The sequence below is a fragment of the Protopterus annectens genome, chromosome 10.part0 (genome assembly GCF_019279795.1).
Source record: "Protopterus annectens isolate FY-2018-M chromosome 10.part0, PAN1.0, whole genome shotgun sequence".
Taxonomy (NCBI): Eukaryota; Metazoa; Chordata; order Ceratodontiformes; family Protopteridae; genus Protopterus; species Protopterus annectens.
In genome coordinates this window covers 1112155197-1112178859 of record NC_056744.1, presented here as the reverse complement: position 1 = coordinate 1112178859, position 23663 = coordinate 1112155197, and positions in this window count along the sequence as shown.

Genomic DNA, 23663 nt, shown 5'->3' with positions numbered 1-23663 from the left:
CCTCAAACTTACATTTTACTGCATTTCTACATGGGATTGTGTGTGTGGTGGGGTGCACACCTGAAGACTTTAAACATTTGCAATGACAGTACTGGTATTTCGTTTACTCTGTTGGCTTCCATTTTATATTGTATTGTGACCTATCATGCAGAAAGGAGGCATATCAGTAGAGTACACATGTTACATTTTAATGGCATTCATTTCAGATTCAGAGTTCTTACCCTTCAGAACTAACATGCAACTTCCAGACCTGTTGTGGTATGTCTTTGTAGGTCTGGAGGGGGGCTGTTCAACACTGCCATAAATTGCAGGCCTCAGCCTGGCCTTTCTTTATGGTCATCTACACCTGTGCTGCTGGGTAAGGCTGGTGGTGGGTATGTGACTCTCATTGACATCCATGTGTGTGACCTATTGACACCCACAGTTATTTGGGCCATCACATGTACTGCGTTGGGAGTTATTACCTTGTGTAATACTGTCTAGTATGTTGACACAAGTATTTGTTATGAATTTCCTGCTGTCCCATACAGCTGTCAGCTGTCTGCTGCTATCCCATTCAGCCACCCAATTCCCTTGCATGCTTGCATCCATATCTTACAAACATCTATGAGAACATACTACTTCATTCAGTAACTGATAGGAAGGGTGGCTTACCTTGCTGCTGGCCAGTATTGTGCTGGAAGGCTGACTATGTCGGATGCATGTAGTACACTCCCTATATATGGTAAAGCACAGGTGGTGTCATGTTTGGCATCCCTTTTACTGTATGTGCGAGTTGGAGAGGGGTATCAGTCCCTGAGTCCCTATAGTGTCAGTGCGTGTGCTATGCATTGCCTCTTTGCCATGGCATGGTCATACTGGGCATGCCTCCTTCTGCTTACAGGGACAGGCTCAGGATGTTCCTCCTCTGAGTCCCTCTGTGCCTGTGCAGGCCTTGGCAATGGTGGGGGGGGTGGCCCTGCCCCCTGCTGTTCCTGCTGCAGCTGTTTCTGCAGGCTCATATTGTGTAGCATGGCACATACTATGAACATTTGTGTACATGTAGCTGAAGAGTACTACAAGGCTCCACCGGATATGTCAAGGCAGCAGAACCGTGACTTGAGCATCCCAAACACATGCTCTTCAATGATCCTGGTTTATGCATGTGCCTCATTATGGTGTTCTTGTTTGGGTGTGTGTGCATTTCTGATGGGTGTCATCAGCTGTGGCTCCAGTGCATAGTCAGCATCCCCCACTAGATGGCCATATGGGATGTCCACCTCTGGCAAACCTCTGATACAGCTGTGTGCAATGCCAGATGTGGGAGTCTTGATAGCTTCCAGGGCTGCCAGCACACACGTTCATGATAATGCCCTGGGCATCGCACATGACCTGGCAGTTGATGGAGGGGAAGCCCTTGCGGTTTATGTAGACCCTACCCTGCTCACTGGGTGGTGCTTTGATGTGGATGTGCATACAGTCTATAGCACCAACTACCTCAGGGTATTCTGCTATATGGTGGAAGAGATGCATATTTCTGATCAGTGCCTCACGGGTGGTGGGAAAATATATGTGTTCATTGGCATGTGGTGTCATGGCATCCAGGAATTGGTGGAGTACCCTGGATGCTGGTGCCTGTGAGACCCCCATGATATCCCCAGTTGGTCTTTGGAAGGTACCTGTGGCTAGTATTCTTAAGCCTACACATACCTTGGTATCTACTGGGATTGGTTCCCCTCTGTTAGTTCTGTGTGTGAGGTGTGGCCAGCATAGCTCAATGATTTGCTGTAGAATGTCCCTGTCCACCCTATAGTGCTCCACTATCTCCAGCTCATGTAGGCCCTGGTGGGTTACCCTTGGGTCTGTACACTCTTCTCCTCCTCCTCACTGTGGGTTGGTTGTCAGCATTCTCCTCCTCACCACCCTCAGTCTCTAGCACATATTGATGGAGTAAAGCAGCAGCAGCCTTTAACATATTTAGTTATTTTTGTGAGTTAAAAATCCCCCTTCTGTGTACACTGGTGATGTAGAGTTTGCAGGAAAAACAAGTCTGTAGGATGTCTGCATAGTTTGTAGTAGTGTGCTGGGCTGCTGCATGTGTAATTGCCTGATTCTGATACATTTCACCTACCAGCTATGCTAGTTCTCCTTGATTGCCTTCCTACTGCTGTTTCCCCTTCTCAGTTCCACCCTATTTAATCCCCAAGGCTCACCACGTATACCCAGTGCTTATATGTAAACAGTGCTGCCATTTCCTTTTTTTTTTTTTTTTTATGTTTAAAACGCCCACCCATTTAGGCTATGTACACAGTGCTCAGGCACATCTGACATACCCTCTTCCTTAGTAGGGGCAAGCACGGGCGACAGAGCTCCAGTGAGCTTACAGCAGGCATGATACACACCCTTATGAAGTCATTCAGCTCTTAGACTTGCAGTGTTGTATTGCTGCACCTACACAATTAGGTTCAAGCTGACACTTTGAGGAAATATGTGATTCAGTATAACTCCCCTCATTTGCATACCTCAGTGTGTAGGTCGTTAGTAACTGCACTAAAACGGACCTTTTCTCCTTGACAACCAGTGCTTCCTGGTATTGTTTACATTCTGCATGCCATTGACTATAATGGCAAAATGCAGATTTCACTTAAAATTGAGTTTTCCCATTTTTTTTATTTCCGGCGTGATCCTGTTTGTACACCACTGCCCTATGCTTAAATGGCCCAGATCAGGCAAAAAAGTTAAATTTTTATAATAATTAATCACTTTTTAATGCCAATGGCCTTATATTTGGCCATTGGCATGTCTAATGTACATAATACATGCTTTTTCACTAGCTGTCATGCCTCCTCTTTGTCAGTTGCAGAAATGTACACAGTTATTTTCTGAATACATTTCTGCATTGACACTGTTCTAGCACGGAGACTTCGCAGCTTAGTGAATCACTAAGTCATCTCATTTGCATGGTTTTCACCAGCAAATGAGGTGATTTGCATATTTGCAGGTTTTTCATGCTGGAACAGTGTTGGGCCACTCGGACATGTGAAAACGGCACTATCCTGAATCGCTCGGCGACCATTTTATGTGCAGGAGCTCCTACATTGTTCCTGCACAGAAAACATGGCTTCCTGAATCTGGGGGACTGTCATTCATACATGCTTTTTACTTTCTGTAGAGGATGAGGAAAACACTAGGAATCATGCTTTCTACATTGAGTGGAGGAGCAGCACAGGGAGAGAGGTATGTTAATTACGTTTTCACATTTAGTATCTAGAACAGATCTGATCTGCATATGCTGTAGGTGGATTGGACAAACTAAATTGGCCCTAGGCATGAGTGCGTTCGTGTGTGTGTGCCTTCTGTGGAAGGTTGGTTGCCTGGCTGGCAACTCAACACCATAAAACTCCACTGCCAATCATGAGTTGACGGTGATTCGCTGTGGTGACCCCTAACCGGGAAAAGCCGAAAGAAGAAGAAGAAGTTAGGAGTATGCAATATTTGCTGAAGGTAATGTGAATTGTACAACAAAACCTAGATGACAGTCAATTATGTGTAACTGTCACAGTGCTTTTTATTGTAATGGTTCATATATAAGTCAATACTGTTTTGTCTACTCTTTGTACAGTAGTTGCTTGTACAGTTGTATGGCTGGTTCTGGTACTCAGTGACTGATCCGTTGTGCATAGCCTTCTTATTCAAATATTGAATGGGTGTCTGCTGCCTCAGTGTTCACACTGTTGTTGGTGAACTTTGTCTGGCATACACTTCAGTTCAAAAGGGGTATTGTGTCTGCCTACAATAATTGTGATGCTTTGGTTAAAATGCACTTATATCCTGTGCTTAGGGACAGTTGTACGCATTGACATTCCTATTCTTCATTTATAACTGCATAATAGTCACCAATCAGCATTATGCTGCTTGCATTTTGCAGGGTCATACATAGTGATTACCACTAGACAAATGCAGGATATAGATTCATTAGTGAACAGACAGTACTGTTTATAGGACATAGTCTATGGATTTACATGTCACAGGCTGTCACTGGTGTTTATGATTGTCCATTATTTCTAGGGTGTTGTGTTGCATTCCAAAGATTTGATGTGTCAGCCCATGACCATTTTGCCTTGCTCAGCTCATTTACATATAGCTTTTATATTTCAAACTGGATTGTCATCTCACTATATCTTCATTAAACAACTATGTTAATTGATGGCTGTTTACATGACTCATTTCTTGCTCAAATGCCCAGATTACATTTATGTGTGATTCATGTATTCACACACTGATATAAATGCGTAAGACTCACATACAAGACAGGAAACATGGAAATAACAGTGGTCTTTCAGATCGACTGTTGGCCAATGTAGTGTGGGATTCACTGAATATTTCCCACTACAGGTCACAGTATATGTGTTATGTTGTCAGTTTCTCAGTGGTGTAGCAGTTGTTTTGTAATGTAGACAGAGTGTCATAGCATGCTTGTCTTCATATCATGATATCTAAGCATGCTGGTTGTGTGCATGTTTGTCATAATGATGACTGATAAACAAGTGTTCAGGTAATGGCAAGATTTCCACATATACTCTGTGTTATGCATGCCATGATGTGGCCTGGCGTAACCTGTTTACATTCTGTGATGGATATAGTGACTCTGACATGGACCTATATTGAAATCATCCATAAGTATAAATAATACAACATAGGAAATGTGTCATGTGCATAAATACCCCATCTGCTGGCAGCAACTATTTTTATTATAATCCTTTTACATAATCGTGTTCAGCCATATCATCTGAGAATGTAGTTTTAATGACACCTGCAATATATGATGATATACCTTTTTTCTCATATGCAGAGATCACATGTTGAAGGTATAATAGTTAATGCCTGTTACATTTCTGATGTGCACATCTGTTTGTACTTAATGACAGCCATGTTTTCCCAATAATGTGTGGCCTGATAGACATGTGTTTTTTATTGTTATGGTTTGGATTCATGACCGACATCTTATATGGTGGTACATGTGACTATGGGCACCCCTTATTGTAATCTGTGGGTCTATATCATAACATTGAAGTGTCAAAACTTTGAATGTCATAACATTGAACTCAAAACCATGAAAGCCGAAAACTCCGAAGACTGAGAACAGCAATTTTTTTCCCTGGGAAAAAAAATGTTGTTCCAGTACAAAACGCGAAACACACGAACACTACAAACTATTTCAAATGTGGGGGGACTTCACCCCCGCACCCCCCTACTTAAATATACTAACTCTGAAATCGCACCACAGTGGAGGAAATAGCAAAGCTGCGGAAACGGCCCACCAAATTCTTTCCCTGGGACAGAATTCGATGTTCCGTGGCTTCGATATTTTCAGTCTTCGGACTTTCAAATTCGAGGTTTTGGTATTCGAAATTATCAGCGTTTGAAGTTTTGATATACACCTGTAATCTGTCATACTGAATGTTTTCTGCCTGTACACTGTCTCACAGTGGATATGTTATGTATTCATTTAGTTTCAGGTATGCATATTATGTACTTTCTTTCTTGTGTTGAGATTCACCTTGACAGAGCATGGGACCCGTGGGTGCTCATACATCAGAGATAAGCACGTGGCACACTTTTACCTGAGTCCTTGGATGATCATGATGACCAGGATAGTGACAATGATGAAGATGGGGAAGAATCTGGACCTGAATGTGCCACCATTCCTGCTGTACCCCAGAAGAGACACTGCTGAGTACCACCTTAAGATGATGTCTGGGAACAGATCTGGGAGGTGATGACTGCTACCTTTCAGACACAGATAACAGACATGAGGGGGAATTTCTTTCAGGATATGACATGGGCTATGTGGGACTCATTCAGAGAAATGGCTTGGGACATCATTCGTGATGTTCATCCCCCATCAGAGCAGGCCCTCCTGACTGTAAGTGTTGTCTGTATGATCCACTTGTGTACTGCTGCCAACATGGGGTTTACTGCATAGGCACACTTGTGCATGAATAGCATTTTGCAGCCATGTTTATGTGATACATGGCTAAACATACACTGCATATATCATGTGACATTTAGCATTATGTTGCAATGGGTGCATGTCCATGAGTTTCTGCACTTGATGCATACATTGCTCCATGCAGGCAGGTGCGGTACTCATTACATGTGCGTATGTGTGCACACCTATTCATGCAGTGCAGTATATTGTTGTTATGGCCAATGCCCTGTATGTCACAGTATTTTGCAGTTAACATTCTACTACTTCGAAAGTTCCACTTTATACATTTGTGGGATTGACACAATCTTGCAAGTAACATTTTACCCATACCCCACAAATAACACAGTGAGATGGGTATGATTTGTCGGTTGCTGTGACATGTATTTTTAAGAGCAGGCCATATCCTTGCCCTTGTGCTTTGTATGACACTTGTTGTCACATTGCATACTGGCTTTATGTGTAAAATATACTGGCAATGATGGTGCCATGTTCTATCATATAACTGTGTCTGGGATATATGGGCAGTCCTCCTCTACTGAATGTATTCCTCATTTACTGAATGCATAGACCTCTGTACCATTCATATATACACCTTGGTGGTGCTGATTTATATAGTAGCATTAAAGTATGCCTTCTTTGGCCTATGTTACATTTCAACATCCATTCCATATTCACATAAATTCACATATTTTGGCAAATGGTGTACATACTCACTGATATATGTACATGTCTCTACACATATTCTGATTAATACAGAATCATCATTGTACATTGGTATTGTGAGCAGTCATTGACCTCATGTTAATGTGCTGTAACATGTCAAAGCATGACTGTCCTTTGATCAATCATACCCATGGTCAGTGATATATATATATATATCTACATATATACCAAAAGTGTTTATTCAACATGTCATTGTACATTGACATGTCAGTATATATGTGTGTATGTGATAGTGTTTTTTGTTGGTTTACCTCCTGCCTCTTTACCTCCTGCCTCTTTTTCTTGCTGTTAGATGATTGTGCAATAGTGTGTGTGTGTGTGTGTGTGTGTGTGTGTGTGTGTGTGTGTGTGTGTGTGTGTGTGTGTGTGTGTGTGTGTGTGTGTGTGTGTGATTTCTGCAGGGCCATATCCCTTGCCATCAGCAATGCAGTCTGCCCATGTGACATACATTGGCAATAACTTCAATGTAGCTTGGGTTGAATTCAGCATTGCCTTATGTAGTGTACACAGGCAAATATGTCCACTTAGATAATGTCATCCTACTTTAGTGGTTGCCTACCTAATTTTGATGGCACATCCTCCTTGCTGTGGGCCCATGTTTTCTATTTCCCTTCCTTTTTTCAGGCATGACATATATCTTGCACTATTGCATGGTATAGGTGCCTTCCTTTCATATAGTTTTTTTGTTGGAAGATCAACTTGTGCCAATCTTATGGTTCATAGGTTCATAAGTTTATACTAGGCTAACTGCCCTAGGGCATTTATAAGCCTAGCCCAAAGTTATGTGGCTTACGCCACCCCTTATGTTAGAAATACTGTGCCCATTAGTTTGTTGTGCCTCTGTCCAGTGGTGACAAAGAGATGATTCCCGGGGTAAACCTACGATCTCCCATCCACCGGTCAAGATTTCTCTTGAACAGAGCCAGCGAGGTGCTCTGCCTCACATGGACCGGGATTTTATTCCACAGCATGAGGAGTCTCTGGGCGATAAATCTATCCCTCCAGCACGTCCTATTTATATCCGTGCTAAGGTTTAAGTCTCTTGCTCTAGTGGGTTTGGTGGATTTGGATTTTTTGAGGTGAAGCATGTCCATTAATTCCGGGTTGGTCATGGCCTTGTATGTCAGGCACAGGTCACCTCTGAGCAGACGGTATGCAACTGAATAGAGTTGGAGTTTCTTCAGTCTGGCAGCATATGACAGGTTTTGGAGTCCCTTTATCCTTTTGGTGAGGAACTTTTGGGGTCTCTCCAATTGCTGCAGGTGTCGGGTGAGATACATCCCGAATGGGGCATTGTACTCGATCATTGGTCTGATAAGTGAAGAGTACAGGGGAACAATGACCTCACTTGATCTGGATGTGAATCCCTTCATGATCAGGTGGGCAATGTAGAAGGTCTTTCAAACCACTTTAGCAACGTGAGCGTCAAACGAGAGGCAACTGTCAACCTGGGTACCCAGGTCCCTGATAACCTCTTCTGTGCTTAGTGGGTTGCCACCTATATGGTAGCTTGGGGTTACCTTGTTTTTCCTGAAGGGTATGACTATACACTTTTTTGCGTTTAACTTCAGGCCATGGCTCTGGCACCAGCTATCAGTTTCTGTGAGACCCCTCTGAAGGATGTCTGTGTCTGATGTACTATCCACTATGGCACCCAGTTTGCAGTCATCCGCAAACTTTGTCAGCCATAGTCCTCCTATGTTTGCCTGTACCTCTGAGAAGTAGATGCCGAACAATAGGGGGCCAAGGTTTGAGCCCTGTGGGACTCCACTTGTAACCGGCTTGGAGTCTGACATGTCTTCAGCAACTCTAACCCTGTGGGTTCTGTCCTTTAGCCAGTTTGCAACCCATCTTGTGACATATGGGTTTACATTTAAGCTGGTAAGTTTCTCTATAATACCCGAGTGGGGTATTGTGTCGAAAGCTTTTGCAAGGTCAAGGTAGGCTGTATGGACTGCCTTTCCCTCATCAATGGCCTTGGTGACTGTTTCAAAGAAGTCGACCAAGTTCAAAAGGCAAGATCTGCCCTTGACAAAGCCAAACTGGGTTGGGTCCAAGGTCTGCAAGTCCTCTATGTCCTTGTTTATGAGTTCCATTATGATCCTCTCCATAGCTTTGTAGACCAGGCTTGTTAAGCTTATGGGGTGGTAATTACCAGGGTCCGTAGAGGCACCGCCTTTGTGGAGTGGGACCACAGTTGCCGTACACCACTCGTTGGGCACATATCCTGTGGTGAGGCTAAGATTAAACAGCTGCCTTATGTGCGGGTTTAGTTCTTCATGTGCAAATTCAGTCCATGGGCATTATACAGATGCAAAATATATGCACACAAGTTACTGGCTATTGCTTGTATTGCATCCCTGCTCTTGTTATGCTTGTATGTTACATGTTACTCAGTGTAATTTGTCGTACTTCATGGGCACAGCCTAATAGTTGTTTTACAGCATTAATAGTAGATTTCAGGACATATACTGATATATATCATTGGTGCGTTCTGTATGTGTATTGACATTGCTTTCTGATAGTTTCCAGTTAGGGTATAAGGTCATAGATATATGTGCACATCTTTGTGCTGCCTCTGACATGCATATGTCTATGGCATATGCATTCTATCACACATATATTTGGCTTGTGTTCATGTACTTGTGTAAGTAGCAGCCATTATGTTGCTTTGCTACAGTATAGCCATTTGGCACTGTGGTTGGTCGTCTTTCATGTGTACAACTGGAGGTTCTGTTCTGTCTTCTGCTGTTATTCTCCAGCATTTCATGGACTGAATTTGCTCATCTGTGCTGTTGCTTGACTTACATTTGCACTGCTGACAGACAAGTTGAGTATTAGATTCAATATCCAATATGCACTGTTATCCGTATTTATTACCCTACACCACACAACTGCCAAATGAACATCCAGGCATGACTGCCACAGAGTTTGCAACATGTCATAATGTAATAGTGCATAGCCACATATATATTTCTGCATTTTACCATGGCTGCAAACATCTCCAACCTGTTTGTCTACTTACCATTGCCCAGATTGTACAGTGTGCCATTTGTATACCGTACCTTTTCTTACTGTTTATTTCTCATGTTTGTCTCTAATATCTTGTGATATTTGTTACATGTGTATACCTGCTGTTTTGGCCTTTTCTTCCCCTTTCCCTGTCTTTTCCTTCCCATCTATTCTGAATAAATAAATAAATAAATAAATAAATAAAATGGTGCCTATTCCCGCAAAAAAAAAAAAATAAATTACCCTTGCACCTATGGGTGTCCCCCAGATTTTCCTATTCCAACATACCTCTTGTGCGTCCCTCTTCTACAACAATGCTTCACATCTGCTTTTCTATCTGTCTGCTTCCTTGTGTGTGTGTGTGTGTGTGTATTACCTGTACTCCCCACGCATGTACTGCACCCATGTTAGCTAGTGTTAGCAGTGGTGAAGTGACCATGATTGCCCTTCACTTTTATTTGTTTATTTTGTTAGAAATTTTTCAGGCTCTGCTGGAAGCTGTAACTTCCAGCAATTGTATTTTATTTGTACATGATATATGGGGTCATCAGCAGCTGCATTTGGCCTTACTGAAGGGAATGCTGAAGATATGCATTACTATAGTAATACTTGAGTAGCATCTTACCTTCACCAAGAATGATGCCACAATATGAAGACAAGATGATCAATTCCAACAATTGGCTTAAGTATTGGTGTCATTCAAAGGGGATCCAATGCCTGTCAGCCTGGGATGAGATGCTCGACAAGCCACGATGCTTCGCTAGGGACGGCTTGCACCTGTCACCCCTGGGCTTTCGGATATTGGCAAAGGCTCTTGCTACCCCCATAGTGCCTTTTTTAGGCAAGGCTCAAAAGACAAACCCACCTCCATAGATATCACAAGGGATAAGAAACTAAGAGTAATGCTACTCAACGCCAGAAGTCTAAACCTCAAGATGCACGCACTCGAAACTCTCCTTAGCATGGAGAACATCGATATCAGTGCAGCAACAGAAACCTGGGTCAAGGCTCCCAAGAGCACCCCAGCACAACCAAGTTATACCTCATACCATGCTTTTCGGACCCAAAACTTGGACTGAACCACAATAGGAGGGGGAGTATCAATATTCGTCAAAGATACCCACACCCCGAGGTTGGAGGCACAGCACGAAGCATCAGAGACTATCCATGTGCAACTAACAGTGGGTAAAACTGCCTTTCAGTTTATAGCCTGCTACAGACCACCCTTCCAAACCCAGGAACCCCACTCAGCCTTCCTGAGAACACTGGAAAATATGAAGGTCTCTCCAAACACCATTATATTGGGTGACTTCAACTACCCAAACATAGACTGGGAGCATTACTCTAGCTCCAACACCCTAGCCCAAAGGTTCCTAGAATTTATAAACTCAAATGCTATGGAACAACTTCTTACCACTCCCACAAGAGAGGAAAACATACTGGACCTGATCATCACCAACATGGGGACTCTATGCTCCAGACCAGAAGTGTGTCCCTCATTGGTAAGATCAGACCATAAACTAATCTCACTGGATATTCACATCCCGACTCCACCCCCTGCCCTGAAAACCACAGTGAAAAATTTCTCTAATGCAAATTTCACACTCCTCAAAACCGAGGTGGAATCCTTCAAAGCCCCCAGGCAGGTGGGAAATACGGCCCAGACCGCAGAATCCTTTATAAACGCATTCTATGAACACCTTCAGGAATGCATGGATCATGCAATCCCAAATAAAACCAAGTCCCAATCCTCCAAAAGCAGACGTTCCGTCTGGTGGACCCCAGCCATAAACAAGCTATACAATAGAAGGAGGAAGCTACTACATGATAGAGCAAAATCCCAAAAAGGGAAGGCATCTCTGATCAGTATTAGCAAAAAACTACGGGCACTCATAAAATTGTCTAAGGCCAGCTTCGAGAGAAAAATTGCACAGGACACTAAGGATAATCACAAGGCTTTCTTTAGTTATGTTAGGAACCTGGGTGGGAATTCCCAGATATGCTCAGAATTAGTCCAGAATGATAAAAAATACACCGAACCCACAGACATTGCCAACATCCAAGCTGACAGGTTCAGCACAAACTTCTCCCCCCTCCCCACCAAAAGGGCAAATATCTATCCCAGCAGAGTGCTGCCCCCCTGACATCTCAGATGCTTGGGTAAGAGCTGCCATCTCCAAAGCAAAAAACACAGCATCAATGGGACCAGACGGTGTCCCGGGCTGCGTCCTACATAAACTCCGAGAAGAGCTAAACCCAAACATAAAACTACTGTTCAATCTCAGCCTTATTACAGGATATGTACCCAAAGAGTGGCGTACAGCAACAGTGGTCCCTCTCCACAAAGGTGGTGCCTCAATGGATCCTGGAAACTATAGCCCCATAAGCCTGACTAGCTTGGTCTGCAAAGCTATGGAAAGGATCATCATGGACCTCATAAATAAAGATATTGGGGACCTACAGACACTGGATCCTACCCAGTTCGGCTTTGTTAAGGGCAGATCCTGCCTCTTAAACCTAGTTGATTTCTTTGAAACAGTCACCAAGACCATTGACGAGGGGAAGGTGGTCCACACAGCCTACCTGGACCTTGCAAAAGCCTTCGATACAATACCCCACTCGGGCATTATAGATAAGCTCACCAGCTTAAATATAAACCCCTATGTCACTAAATGGGTTGCAAACTGGCTCAAGGACAGAACCCACATGGTTAGAATTGCTGGAGCCATGTCAGACTCCAAAACAGTTGCAAGTTGCATCCCACAAGGCTCAGTTCTGGGACCTCTCTTGTTCAGTATATATTTCTCGGAGGTACAGGTCAACACGGAAGGACTGTGGCTGACCAAGTTTGCAGATGACTGCAAACTGGGCGCCATAATCGACACTCCAGCCGACACAAGCATCCTCCAAAAGGGCCTCATAGAAACAGACAACTGGTGTCAGAGCCATGGCCTCAAGCTAAATGCCAAAAAGTGCATAGTCATCCCCTTTGGCAAAAACAAAGTGCCCACAAATTACCACATAGGTTGTAATCCATTAAGTACAGAAGAAGTAATTAGGGACCTGGGGACCCAAGTTGATAGCAATCTCTCATTTGACAACCACGTGGCCAAAGTGGTTAGAAAAACATTTTATATAGCCCAGCTAATCATGAAGGGATTCACATCTAGATCAGGGGAGGTCATCGTGCCTCTTTACTCATCCCTCATCAGGCCCATAATTGAGTACAATGCCCCTTTTGGGATGTACCTTACCAGACACCTGCAGCAACTGGAAAGACCCCAAAAGTACCTCACCAAGAGGATCAAAGGGCTCAAACAGATGCCATATGCTGCCCGGTTAAAGAAACTCCAGCTCTACTCACTGGCATACTGCCTGATCAGAGGCAATCTGTGCCTGACGTATAAAGCCATGTCCAACCCGGAATTAACGGACATGCTGCACCTCAGAAAATCCAAATCCCATCGAGCTACACGCTCGAGAGACTTGAACCTCAGCACTGAAATAAATAGGACATGCTGGAGGGACAGATTCATAACCCAGACTCTCCCTTCACTCTGGAATAAAATCCCAGTCCAGGTTAGGCAGAGTCCCTCACTGACTCTCTTCAAGAGGAATCTTGATGAGTGGATGGGAGATCATAGGTTTACCCCGGCTATCACTTCTGTGTTACTGTTAGACAGAGGCACAGTATACTAACCTCGAAAAAGGGCATAGCAAAATAAAATTAAAATGGGTGGCGAAAGCCAAACACACTCTGGCTAGGCTTATAAACGCCCTAGGGCAGATAGCCTAGTATGAACCTATGAACCTATGAACCTATAGAATGTCATGCAGCTTGCATTGGGATAGTATAATTTCCATAGCTTTGATAATCTGCACCAAGTTTTATGAGAGTGTTTTCATGAATTATGGAGTGGTTGTGACTGACTGTGTGTGCATGTGCCAATGCTGCTGCTTAGTGTTGTTATGCGCCAACTTATTCTAAGTTGACTGAGGCATTTGCAAACTGCAGGGATGTCTGTAACGTTTGTGCTGATGTCTGTAAAATGCAGTAGATTCTGTGAACATTACAGAATCTGGCCTGTAGTGTCAACCCATTAAAGTTTAAGCTCGTCAATTTTAGTGTTACATGAAGAATGCTGTTTGGGTAGTTTGATTCCAACTGAAATGTAACATTGTTAGCAAGGTAGGTAGATAAGGAGGTAGGGAGATAAGGAGGTAGGGAGATAAGGAGGTAGGTAGATAAGGAGGTAGGGAGATAAGGAGGTAGGTAGATAAGGAGGTAGGGAGATAAGGAGGTAGGTAGATAAGGAGGTAGGGAGATAAGGAGGTAGGGAGATAAGGAGGTAGGTAGATAAGGAGGTAGGGAGATAAGGAGGTAGGGAGATAAGGAGGTAGGTAGATAAGGAGGTAGGGAGATAAGGAGGTAGGGAGATAAGGAAGTAGGGAGATAAGGAGGTAGGGAGATAATGTTTTAAGTTCAATGTGTCTTGTTACGTGTATTTTCTCTAGTATTGTAACAGGTTCAAGAATGAAACAGTAATTTGCTTAGCCAATTGAAGAAATAATACATACCCTCATTTAGGAACATTTTTACTTGTTACAAGAGTAAAAACAAAATCTTGAGTGGTGTGAGTGAGGGGTCATCTCATATCTTCTTGACTAGCTTGTATTTTATCACAACTGGAGAGTTATGCGTGGATGCGGGATTTGAAGACCAAGTGGACAGCCTGTCTCTGCAAACAAAAGATATTTCAAATTTGTGAACAAAGGTTAATTTTATAGTTTTGGCACTGTTTTGTGTGACCTAGATGTTCTCAAAACATTTGGACAGAATTCATGAAGAATCCCTTCTCTGTGTTGTAAAGCTTGTGATACATGTCCTGGATCTGACAAAACTCATGGTATAGCAGTCTGCCAATAACTCAGTATGTTATCACAGTGAAGTGGTGCAGACTGGCACTATTTGCTCTAGTCAGGTTTTACTGCTGAAATTTGAACTATGTCCTGTTTTGCATTATTGTTGAAGCAGTACAGCCTCATTGTTGCTCCATCTCCCTCTTGCCAAGTCCACGGTAGCACTGAAGATAAAACGAAACAGCTGTCTGGTATCCCTTATTATCAGTGTTCCTGCCGAGAGTAAAGACTACACTCTAGCCTCAATCCATTATATCATGCTCTAGCAGGAGTCTGCATTTCAGACACCCCTCTCCCATTGCTGCCAGCCACTTGACATGATTATGGCACCAATTTTCGATAAAAAAAAGTCCATCTCATTACTCATTCTCCTAATCATGTGATCAAGTATCAACTGTTTCTTAGAAAACTTTCAGTGCCCTCCTATATTGCTATACGCCAGCAGTAGCTCCTGGATCAGAATTTCCCTCAGACTTATCATGCGACCAGTAAAAGCCTGTAATTCAGAACACCCTCCCACCATTCCTCTCCCTTTTCTCATGCCCCAACGTAGTCAATTGTTTGGAACTCCTTCCCCTTGCACACCTGTTGACAGGCATACAAATGAGTGACATATTACCAAAAGTGCAAATATGTGTTTTTCACATGAACTGCTTCAGCAAATCATTGTTTTTTTATTGTTTTAATTCTGACTGATTCAGAATGCTTCAGATATTGAATAAATTCTGTATACACAGAAGCCAGAAAATGGAAAAAAAACTAACAGAGAAAAGTAGGAAAACAAACACCTTCCCTACAAATGCTGAAGGTGAAAATACTTGAGCCTGCAGAAAAACAAAAAGATGAATGGCATAATTTAGAACAATTTTTTCCAATAGAAAATAATTTCCAGTGCAATTTCTAATTGTGTACCAGCAATGATTCCCTTCTTTAATTCGGTTTGATCATGGAGTTGGTATTTATAACTTCAATGTTTGTGTGGGCTTGCCCCCCACATCAGGGATGTAAGGGAGGCTTGGTCCCCTGCACAAAAATAAGAAAAAAATATTTTTTTCTGTCATTTTTGCAATGTCAGCTTTCAGAAAGGTGATATTTCACAGTAGAGCCCCATCCCTAAAAGATGAGTGCACACCCAAATTCACACAACACACACACGCACACATGTGCACACACACACACACACACACACACACACACACACACACACACACACACACACACACACACACACACACACACACACACGATAAATATATGTTGCTGTATTTTAAGTGATGAGTTTTTTGTTTGTTGGTATATTGTGGAACTTTTGTGGAATCATATTTAATAGAAAATTATTCTTTGATTTAGTACTTGTAGACATTAACTACTTCATTATTTATTCCGTGTAGACTTGTGGCCACAGAAATCATAGTAACGTACAATGACTTTCACTTCTACCCACTAATACATTTACTTAACTCATTACAGCTGAGTACACCTCCAGGCATTTCTGCAATTACCTCCTACTGCACCTCCAGGCTTGAAATATTGCTTGCTCTATTTGCATTACTAATTCCAAAACCATGCCACATATAATATGTCAGCATATATTATACTGAAGCATACATGATGGCATATTTAACCTCTGTCAATGAGTATGTGTTAGAACTGTAAGGTGGTAACTTCATTTTTTTAAAGGCTCAAGCCACACCCAGTGGGAGTTAAAGGTACACACTCAAAAGAGCTGTACTGGTGAGAATGAGTTAAATGAGCTGGGAAGATTCAGTAATATGCATCGAATGGACACACTAATATGCAGTGAATGGATACACCAACATGTAGTGCTTTGAATGGATATACTAAAATACATGGAATGGATACCAGCACTGTAGCTGTAGCTTTCTCATTTGATATAGAGCAAAAAAAAAAAAAAAAGATAAAAGATCCATTCTCAAATCTGGCCCTGATCTAACCTCTCTACCACTGAGAAACAGGTCTTTTCACTCCTTAAATCTCAGAGTAAAAAAAGAGTCTTCAACTTTGCTACAACTAATGCCACATACAAACACTGAAGCAAGCTGACCCCAAATGCAGTATCAGAATGCTTTTCCATGTACACATTCAGAAACAGCAAATGGAAATGAATGCCAGTACTATACTACTCACTGACCATTGTCTATCAATCATCCCTCCAACACCTTGTGCCCAGGACAGCTGCCCACTTCACCCCCCAGCTATGATTCTTATGGATACAAATGTATGCAATGAATGGATATGCTTGCATACACTGAATGGATACATTAGCATACACTGAATGGATGGGTTGGCATGCACTGAATGGATACGCCAACATACACATGGAAAAATAGCACACAATAGCATGCATTGAATGAATATATTAGCATGCATTGAATGGATACACTAGCATGCACTGAAGTGATATGCTAATGTCCATAAATACACCAGTATACATTGAATAAATAGATTAGCAGGCACCGAATAGATATATTAGCATGCACCAAATGGATACACCTATACATGAACTGAATGGATATATCAATTTGCACTGAATGGATATATTAGTGTGCATGGAATAAGGTACATTAGCTTGCACTGAATGGATACACTAACATGCACTTAATGGATATACTGACACACTGAATGGATGCACTAATGTGCACTGAATGGATACACTAGTATGCACAGAATGGGTACACTAATATCCACTGAATGGACATATTAGCATGCACCAAATGGTAACATGAAATTAATGAATATACTAACACAGAGAATGGATACACTTTATGAGGACTTAAAGTAAAATTATCATGCACTGAATGGATACACTACATGGACTGGATGGGTACACTAGCATCCACTAAATGGACATATTAGCATACATTAAACTGATACTGAATAGATACACTACCAAGCACAGAAGGAATACACTAAAGTTTATTGGATGGATACTCAAGCATGCACTGAATGGATACACTAATATGAACTAAATGGATACACTATTGTGTACTGAATGGACACACAGACATGCACTGAATTGATATACTAGTATATATTGAATGAGTATACTGGCATGCACTGAATGGGCACACTAACAAGAACTGAATGGACACACTAATAAGAACTGGACAGACACACTAAAGTGCACTGAATGGATACACTAGCATGAACTAAATGGATGCTCTAATGTGCTCTGAATTGATGGACTAGCATGCACTGAATGGATATAGTCATGTGCACTGAATGGATTCACTAACATCTACTGGATGGATACAGTAACAGGCACTGAATGTTATTTTGGACAGCTAGACTCAGCATGTACTTTATCATACAGAATAACCTGCGTGCATTCTCGACAATCTCCCTCGAAACCCAGACAACTTTGATGGCCAAAGCTATCAAGTGCATACCTCTCAAACTGCAGACATTGAATAAAGGAACATGGGCCCTCAAAAAGTAAGAATATCCAGCTAAAAAGCTGGACATTAATTAGCATAAACCTTTAATACCAAATAGGAGATAATGCTGCTTCTATCTAGTGGAATGTGGGACTTTACTCAAAAACAAGTTTTAAAACAAAGAGTGACAAAAATGATGGAAAAATACAAGCACAGTGTAAAATCTATGCAATTTAATGAACTGTATTGCAAAATTCTACTACACGAGATCATTTATTTTTGCTTGAGAAAAAATGGAGACATGACATATGTGTTCTCTTTCTTTAAAATATGTTTTTTCCCTAGTATTCTGATCTAGTGTGGATTTCTGTGTACTAGACAGCTTCAAAAACCATGTATAATGAGGGGTATTCAAAAACTGTGTGAAGGGGTAAATCAAGCCTGAAAGTAGGGAAATACCTCCAAAAATAGATACATCCTGTGCAAGCTTAAATCAGGCCTAAAATAGGGAGGTCCATCCAAAATAAGAACAGCTGAGATGTCAGATCTGGTACCTTCTACACTACTATTCCTTCTACAACAAAAAGCATACCCCATCCCTTTGAAAAAAGAGGAGCTTACTGCTGATTAACTAAACTGATAACCTTCGGTAAAAAAACTAACTGCTGAGCTACTAGTGTAACCTTAGTCAGTAACATGATAGGTAGGTGCTTTCCAGCTGTGCAGGTATGGCAGCCTTAGATTCATGCCATAATATTTAAGGGTTTATGAAGATCCTGCAGCGTAATTAGATAGAGTGTCAAATCTATACAACTCAGGAACATTTAATATCACTTCTAGCACAAGAACAGTGGTTACATGGTTAAGATTCTTCATTAGAGCATCATGGTTGAGAGTACATTTCTTTAAATGATTACTGTCTGTGTGGAGTTTGCATGTTGTCTCCATGGACTTTTTCTAGGCATTCCATTTTTTTTTTATACATCTCTAAAACAATTGATAATTATCTGGTTACTCCATTTTCCTCGAGTATATAGATTTTAGTATCATATTTTGGAAGAAATGGATCCGATAAGCTTTCCTGCACATAATCAAATAAATATGTACTTCTGTGTTGTAGCAGTGCTCAATTATTCGGTGGCAGATGGTCACCACATCGTCATGCTCTGATTATTTTTTGTGATTATTTAATAAAATATGCAGATAAGCTATTTGCGAGTTTTCCATTTATCATCCCTTTGTTGAGAGGAGCTGTATGATCTTTGTTTTTGGAAGGAGAAGCTCATAATACTGATCTGGTTTGAATTTGTATTTCAGTTTGAAGATTATTTAACTTAATTTTTCCTGATTTGTTAATGATGAGTGATATGAAAGGCCAATATTACTGGATTTTTATCATATGTGGCTTTCATTTTAGTTGATGTTTTCAGTAGTTGCTGTAGTTTGAAATGACTAAATATTTTCTTGAAGATTTAATTCATGTTTGCTGTAATAGTTAATGGTTTCTGTTTCAGTTTGAATTATTCTGCTTCTTATTTGTAAAGTGCTGTGGCAAAAAACATTATAACAAACTGGTCTTGAATTTGAGCAAAGAAATGAAATAATTAGAACAACTTGTTATTATTTTTCCATTCCATTATGTTTTGTTTACATATTTGTTTCTATTTTGACAGCTGGTTGAGTGATGGAGTCTTTACTCAGCACCAAACTCAAACAACTTCAAAAGAAATGTAATATATATTGAGAGGAATCTTTTAAAATTGAGAAATGTAAGCTTTACAAGAGGAAGACTCTTGACAAATTTGACAGACATGATATGCTAACAAGTATTTGTACTCTCTATGGTTTAAATAAAGTGAAGTTTTGAGTCTAAGATTATTTAGCATTCTTGAAATCACTACTACCAGGTCTCATATTCAGTAAGTAGACTGATTCAGCTTCTGAGATGACCACAGGGGAAGCTATTTTGCTTGGTGTTAGATTTTAGTGAATTGCTGACTTGTTCAAAGAATTCACTGCATACCAAAAACATGATCTACCTATTAAAAAAACATAGTGGTGAAAACCCACAAGTAGAACTATTCATCTGAAACAATGTCACTTTCAGAAAACTTGCAGATGATGTATTTAAGACTCATGGCTTAAGAGTTCTCTGGATGAACTTATGATTTAGCCTTATGGATATAAGCATTTTGGTATGTTGATTCAAGTTATTACACTCCTTTGTTGAATACATTTTGCACTGGGTCTATAAGGTTTTCTTTGACGGAAGTGATGAAATCACAATAGATGCTGCCTGCATCATGGAGCTGGTGGGTTGGATCTTAGGCAAGGCCTCCTACATGAGATCCTACATTATGATTGGTGGAGCAACCATAGTATGCAATATAATCAGAAATGAATCATGGTACTGGCCGTTGGCTGCAGATCCCATAATTAAAAAAAAAAATAAAAAAGTATTTAAATTCTGGAAGTTCATCATAGTTTTTTTTAAATAAAAATAATAGTTAATGTATCAACATTTTGTTTAACTCCATAAGAACTGTATGTATGCATATGAGTGTAGTTCCAAGAAAATACAAGGCAAAACATTCAGCTTAGTCTGCTTGCTGTGCTGTTCACTCCACCAAGGTACACAACAAGCAGTTTAATGCGCTGCTGCATGAAGCGGCAAGGAGCTTCTCCTATTGGCTCAGGCTACTTCAGCTGACGTGGTGTCTGACACAGATTAAGACTGAAAGTGAAAAAAGGAGTTAACATATGAGTTAACATATGAGTACAGAGGTATGAGCAAGTGCAATATTTATCTATTTGTTTATTCATTTACAGGTGATATACCTTAATGCCAGCGCATAGAAAGGAAAGCATTTAATTTAAATGTGAGTGTGTATATGTATGCCTGTGCGTGTGTGTGCATGGATATATCTGTTAATTAGGATAGAGATTTGGTAGGCTATTGAGTTAGCTGCTAATTTAAGGAATTTTGAAAATAGATTGTCTGCTGAGGGAGAGCAGGGTTTTAATCTGTTAAGTAGCAGTTTCATGTAAGCAGTAGAGACAGATTTGAGAGAAAAAGTGGGTATGTTGCCTGGGGGGGAGAGGAGGTGTAAGGCTAGGGAGTTAACTCTTTTGGGTTAGTTTGTTAATACAGTCAATGAAGTAGGTATTAAACTCTGTGGTGATTTCTTGGGGAGAATTATTTGGGCATGGACTTGGTATACTGGGAGAGCTAGGGTTTGGGAGCCTATTAGTAGTTTTCCAGAATTCTTTTGGATTATTGTGATGGTTGGTTTGAGGCTTTAGAAAGTAGTTTTTATCCTCTTTGACTTGTATTTTTGGTGAGGTTACAAAGGTGTTTGTAGGCTTGAAAATTATTATGGGATTTAGATTTTAACCAGTTTTTCCAAGCAATATCCCTATTGTGCATAAGGACTCAGGTGGAATAAGAAACCCTAGGAACTTGGTGAGCTTTAACTCTTTTTCCCTGAGTGGAGCTAGGGAATTGAGAGTATTTAGGAATATATGGTTACATTTCTGAATGGCATCCTTTAGTGGTAGGCTAAGTAGGAAGGACCGATTTATGGAGGCACATATATTGTTAAATTCATCTGGGTTCAAATTGGTGAGGCTATGGCATTCTTTAACCTTATGTTGCCTGGTAAGCTGTTGGGACAGCCTTTGGACATAGGTTGGGAGGTGGTCATTGATGGAATCTGGGAGAGTTGTAGGGTTGTGATAGAAGCTGGGATTGGATACTAGGATCCAGTCAAGGATGGAACCAGTCATGGTGGAGTTGTTGTACTGGGAAACAGAGGAAATTTGTTTAGTGTAGCAATGGAGGTTTATACTTGAAGTATGAAAGTCAGAAATCAAGGTATGCCAGTCAATATTGACATCCCCTAGGATTATAGTTTCTTTTAAGATATAGTTGGGATTCCAAGAGAAAATGTTTTCATGTTTGGAAATGTAGTTCTCTTGAGGGATATAGATACCAGTAATACATAGTTTTATGGTCGTTGAGTTTACAGTAAGCAAATGCGAGTTCAGCTGGGTGAAAGTCAGGGAGTGGTACAGAGAGTTGGGAGATGTTAAGTTGGTTTGAGTAAAGTATTGCTATGCCACTAGCTTTTTAGTATATTCTATCTGAGTGGATAGCCAGGTGGAAGAATTTCAATGTCTGTGGTGTGAGGTTTTAGCAAAGTTTGTGAGAATAAGTACATCAGGTGAGTATTGAGTAATCCATGCATGAAATTCACAGATATTGTTTAGAAGGCTACAAATGTTTATGGAGATGATGGTTATGCTGTTAGTGGATGGTATAGAAGTAGAGATAGTAAGGGGTAGGTGGGTAGGGAGAAGGTTGGGAGAAGTACTGGGGATGGGGATAGGGTGAATATCTTCACATAAGAATAAGTTATTGGGGAAAATTAGTGATAAAGGAAAATTGTGTTTATAATTAAGGTGATAAAGCTTTGTTTTGTGAGGGTGGGTTGGTGTTAAGAGGCTTATATTGGTGCATGAGAATGTAAGATGGGTTAACTAAGAAGGGTGCAATTAGACCTGGAATGGTTAATCAGTGTTAAGAGGATGGGTGAGTGTGGGTGGCAGATTAATGGGTAAGATAGTTGTAGAGTAGCTGGTGAGAATGTAGATTGGTAGGAGGAAAAGAGTAAGGGGATTGATAGAAATCATGGTTGGGATGGAGGAAGTGGAGATGTGATGGATATAGAGTTAGAGATGATGGCAGGCAAGGGTTGACAAGAAAAATAAAAGATTTTTTGGCTGCCTAAGGGTTAGTCTAAGAAAGATAAACAGAAAGAAAAGACAAGGAGGGGAGGTAGAAGTGGAAGACTGATGGAGAAGTGTAGAAGGGAGAAATTGCAGTGAAGAGAGTGGTAAGAATAAGATTGGATGTGTGTATATTTGTGAGTAAATGAGTGTTGAGGGAGGGAAAAAGAGTTAGCTAATGTGGGGAAAACAGGTGCAGAGAACTAGAAAGTTAGTTTGTGTTGATTGGTATGATGGATAGGAAGGGGGGGGGGGGTCTATAGAGTAGGTGATGTATTGTGACAGTATAAATGTAGAGATGGTGGTAGTGGGCAGGAATTGGATGTAGAGTAGGGGAGTGAAGTGAAGACCAAGTGTAGCAAGGAATGAATGGAGCAGGGTCCAACCATCCTGGCTGCGAACCACCAAAAACAATCACTGAGGAGTGGATATAGGCATTGTCATTGATAAGGTACCAGATGTTGTATCTGAAAGAGTAAGGGAAAAGAAAAAAGAGTACAAAATAGAAGAGGAGACAGCTAGGGGAAAAGGGATAGTGAGTGTCAGAGGTACTATGCAGATAGGATAGGTAGGGATGAAGGAGGGGAGAAATTATAGAGTGGAGCTGAGCACAGATAGTAATAGTTAGAGAAACAGGTGGACAAATGGGTGTCTAAAGCTGGGAGTGACTAGCAATGTCATTGAAGGGATGGACAGATGTATATGTTATGAGAATATGCAGGTCATGCAGAGAATACAACGATAATTTAGGTGACAAAAATGGGGAGACAGATGGTGGAGTGACTAAATGCTAACCCTTGGCAGTGTGCACATTAAAGAAATAATTTTGCAGATACTATTATTACAACAGG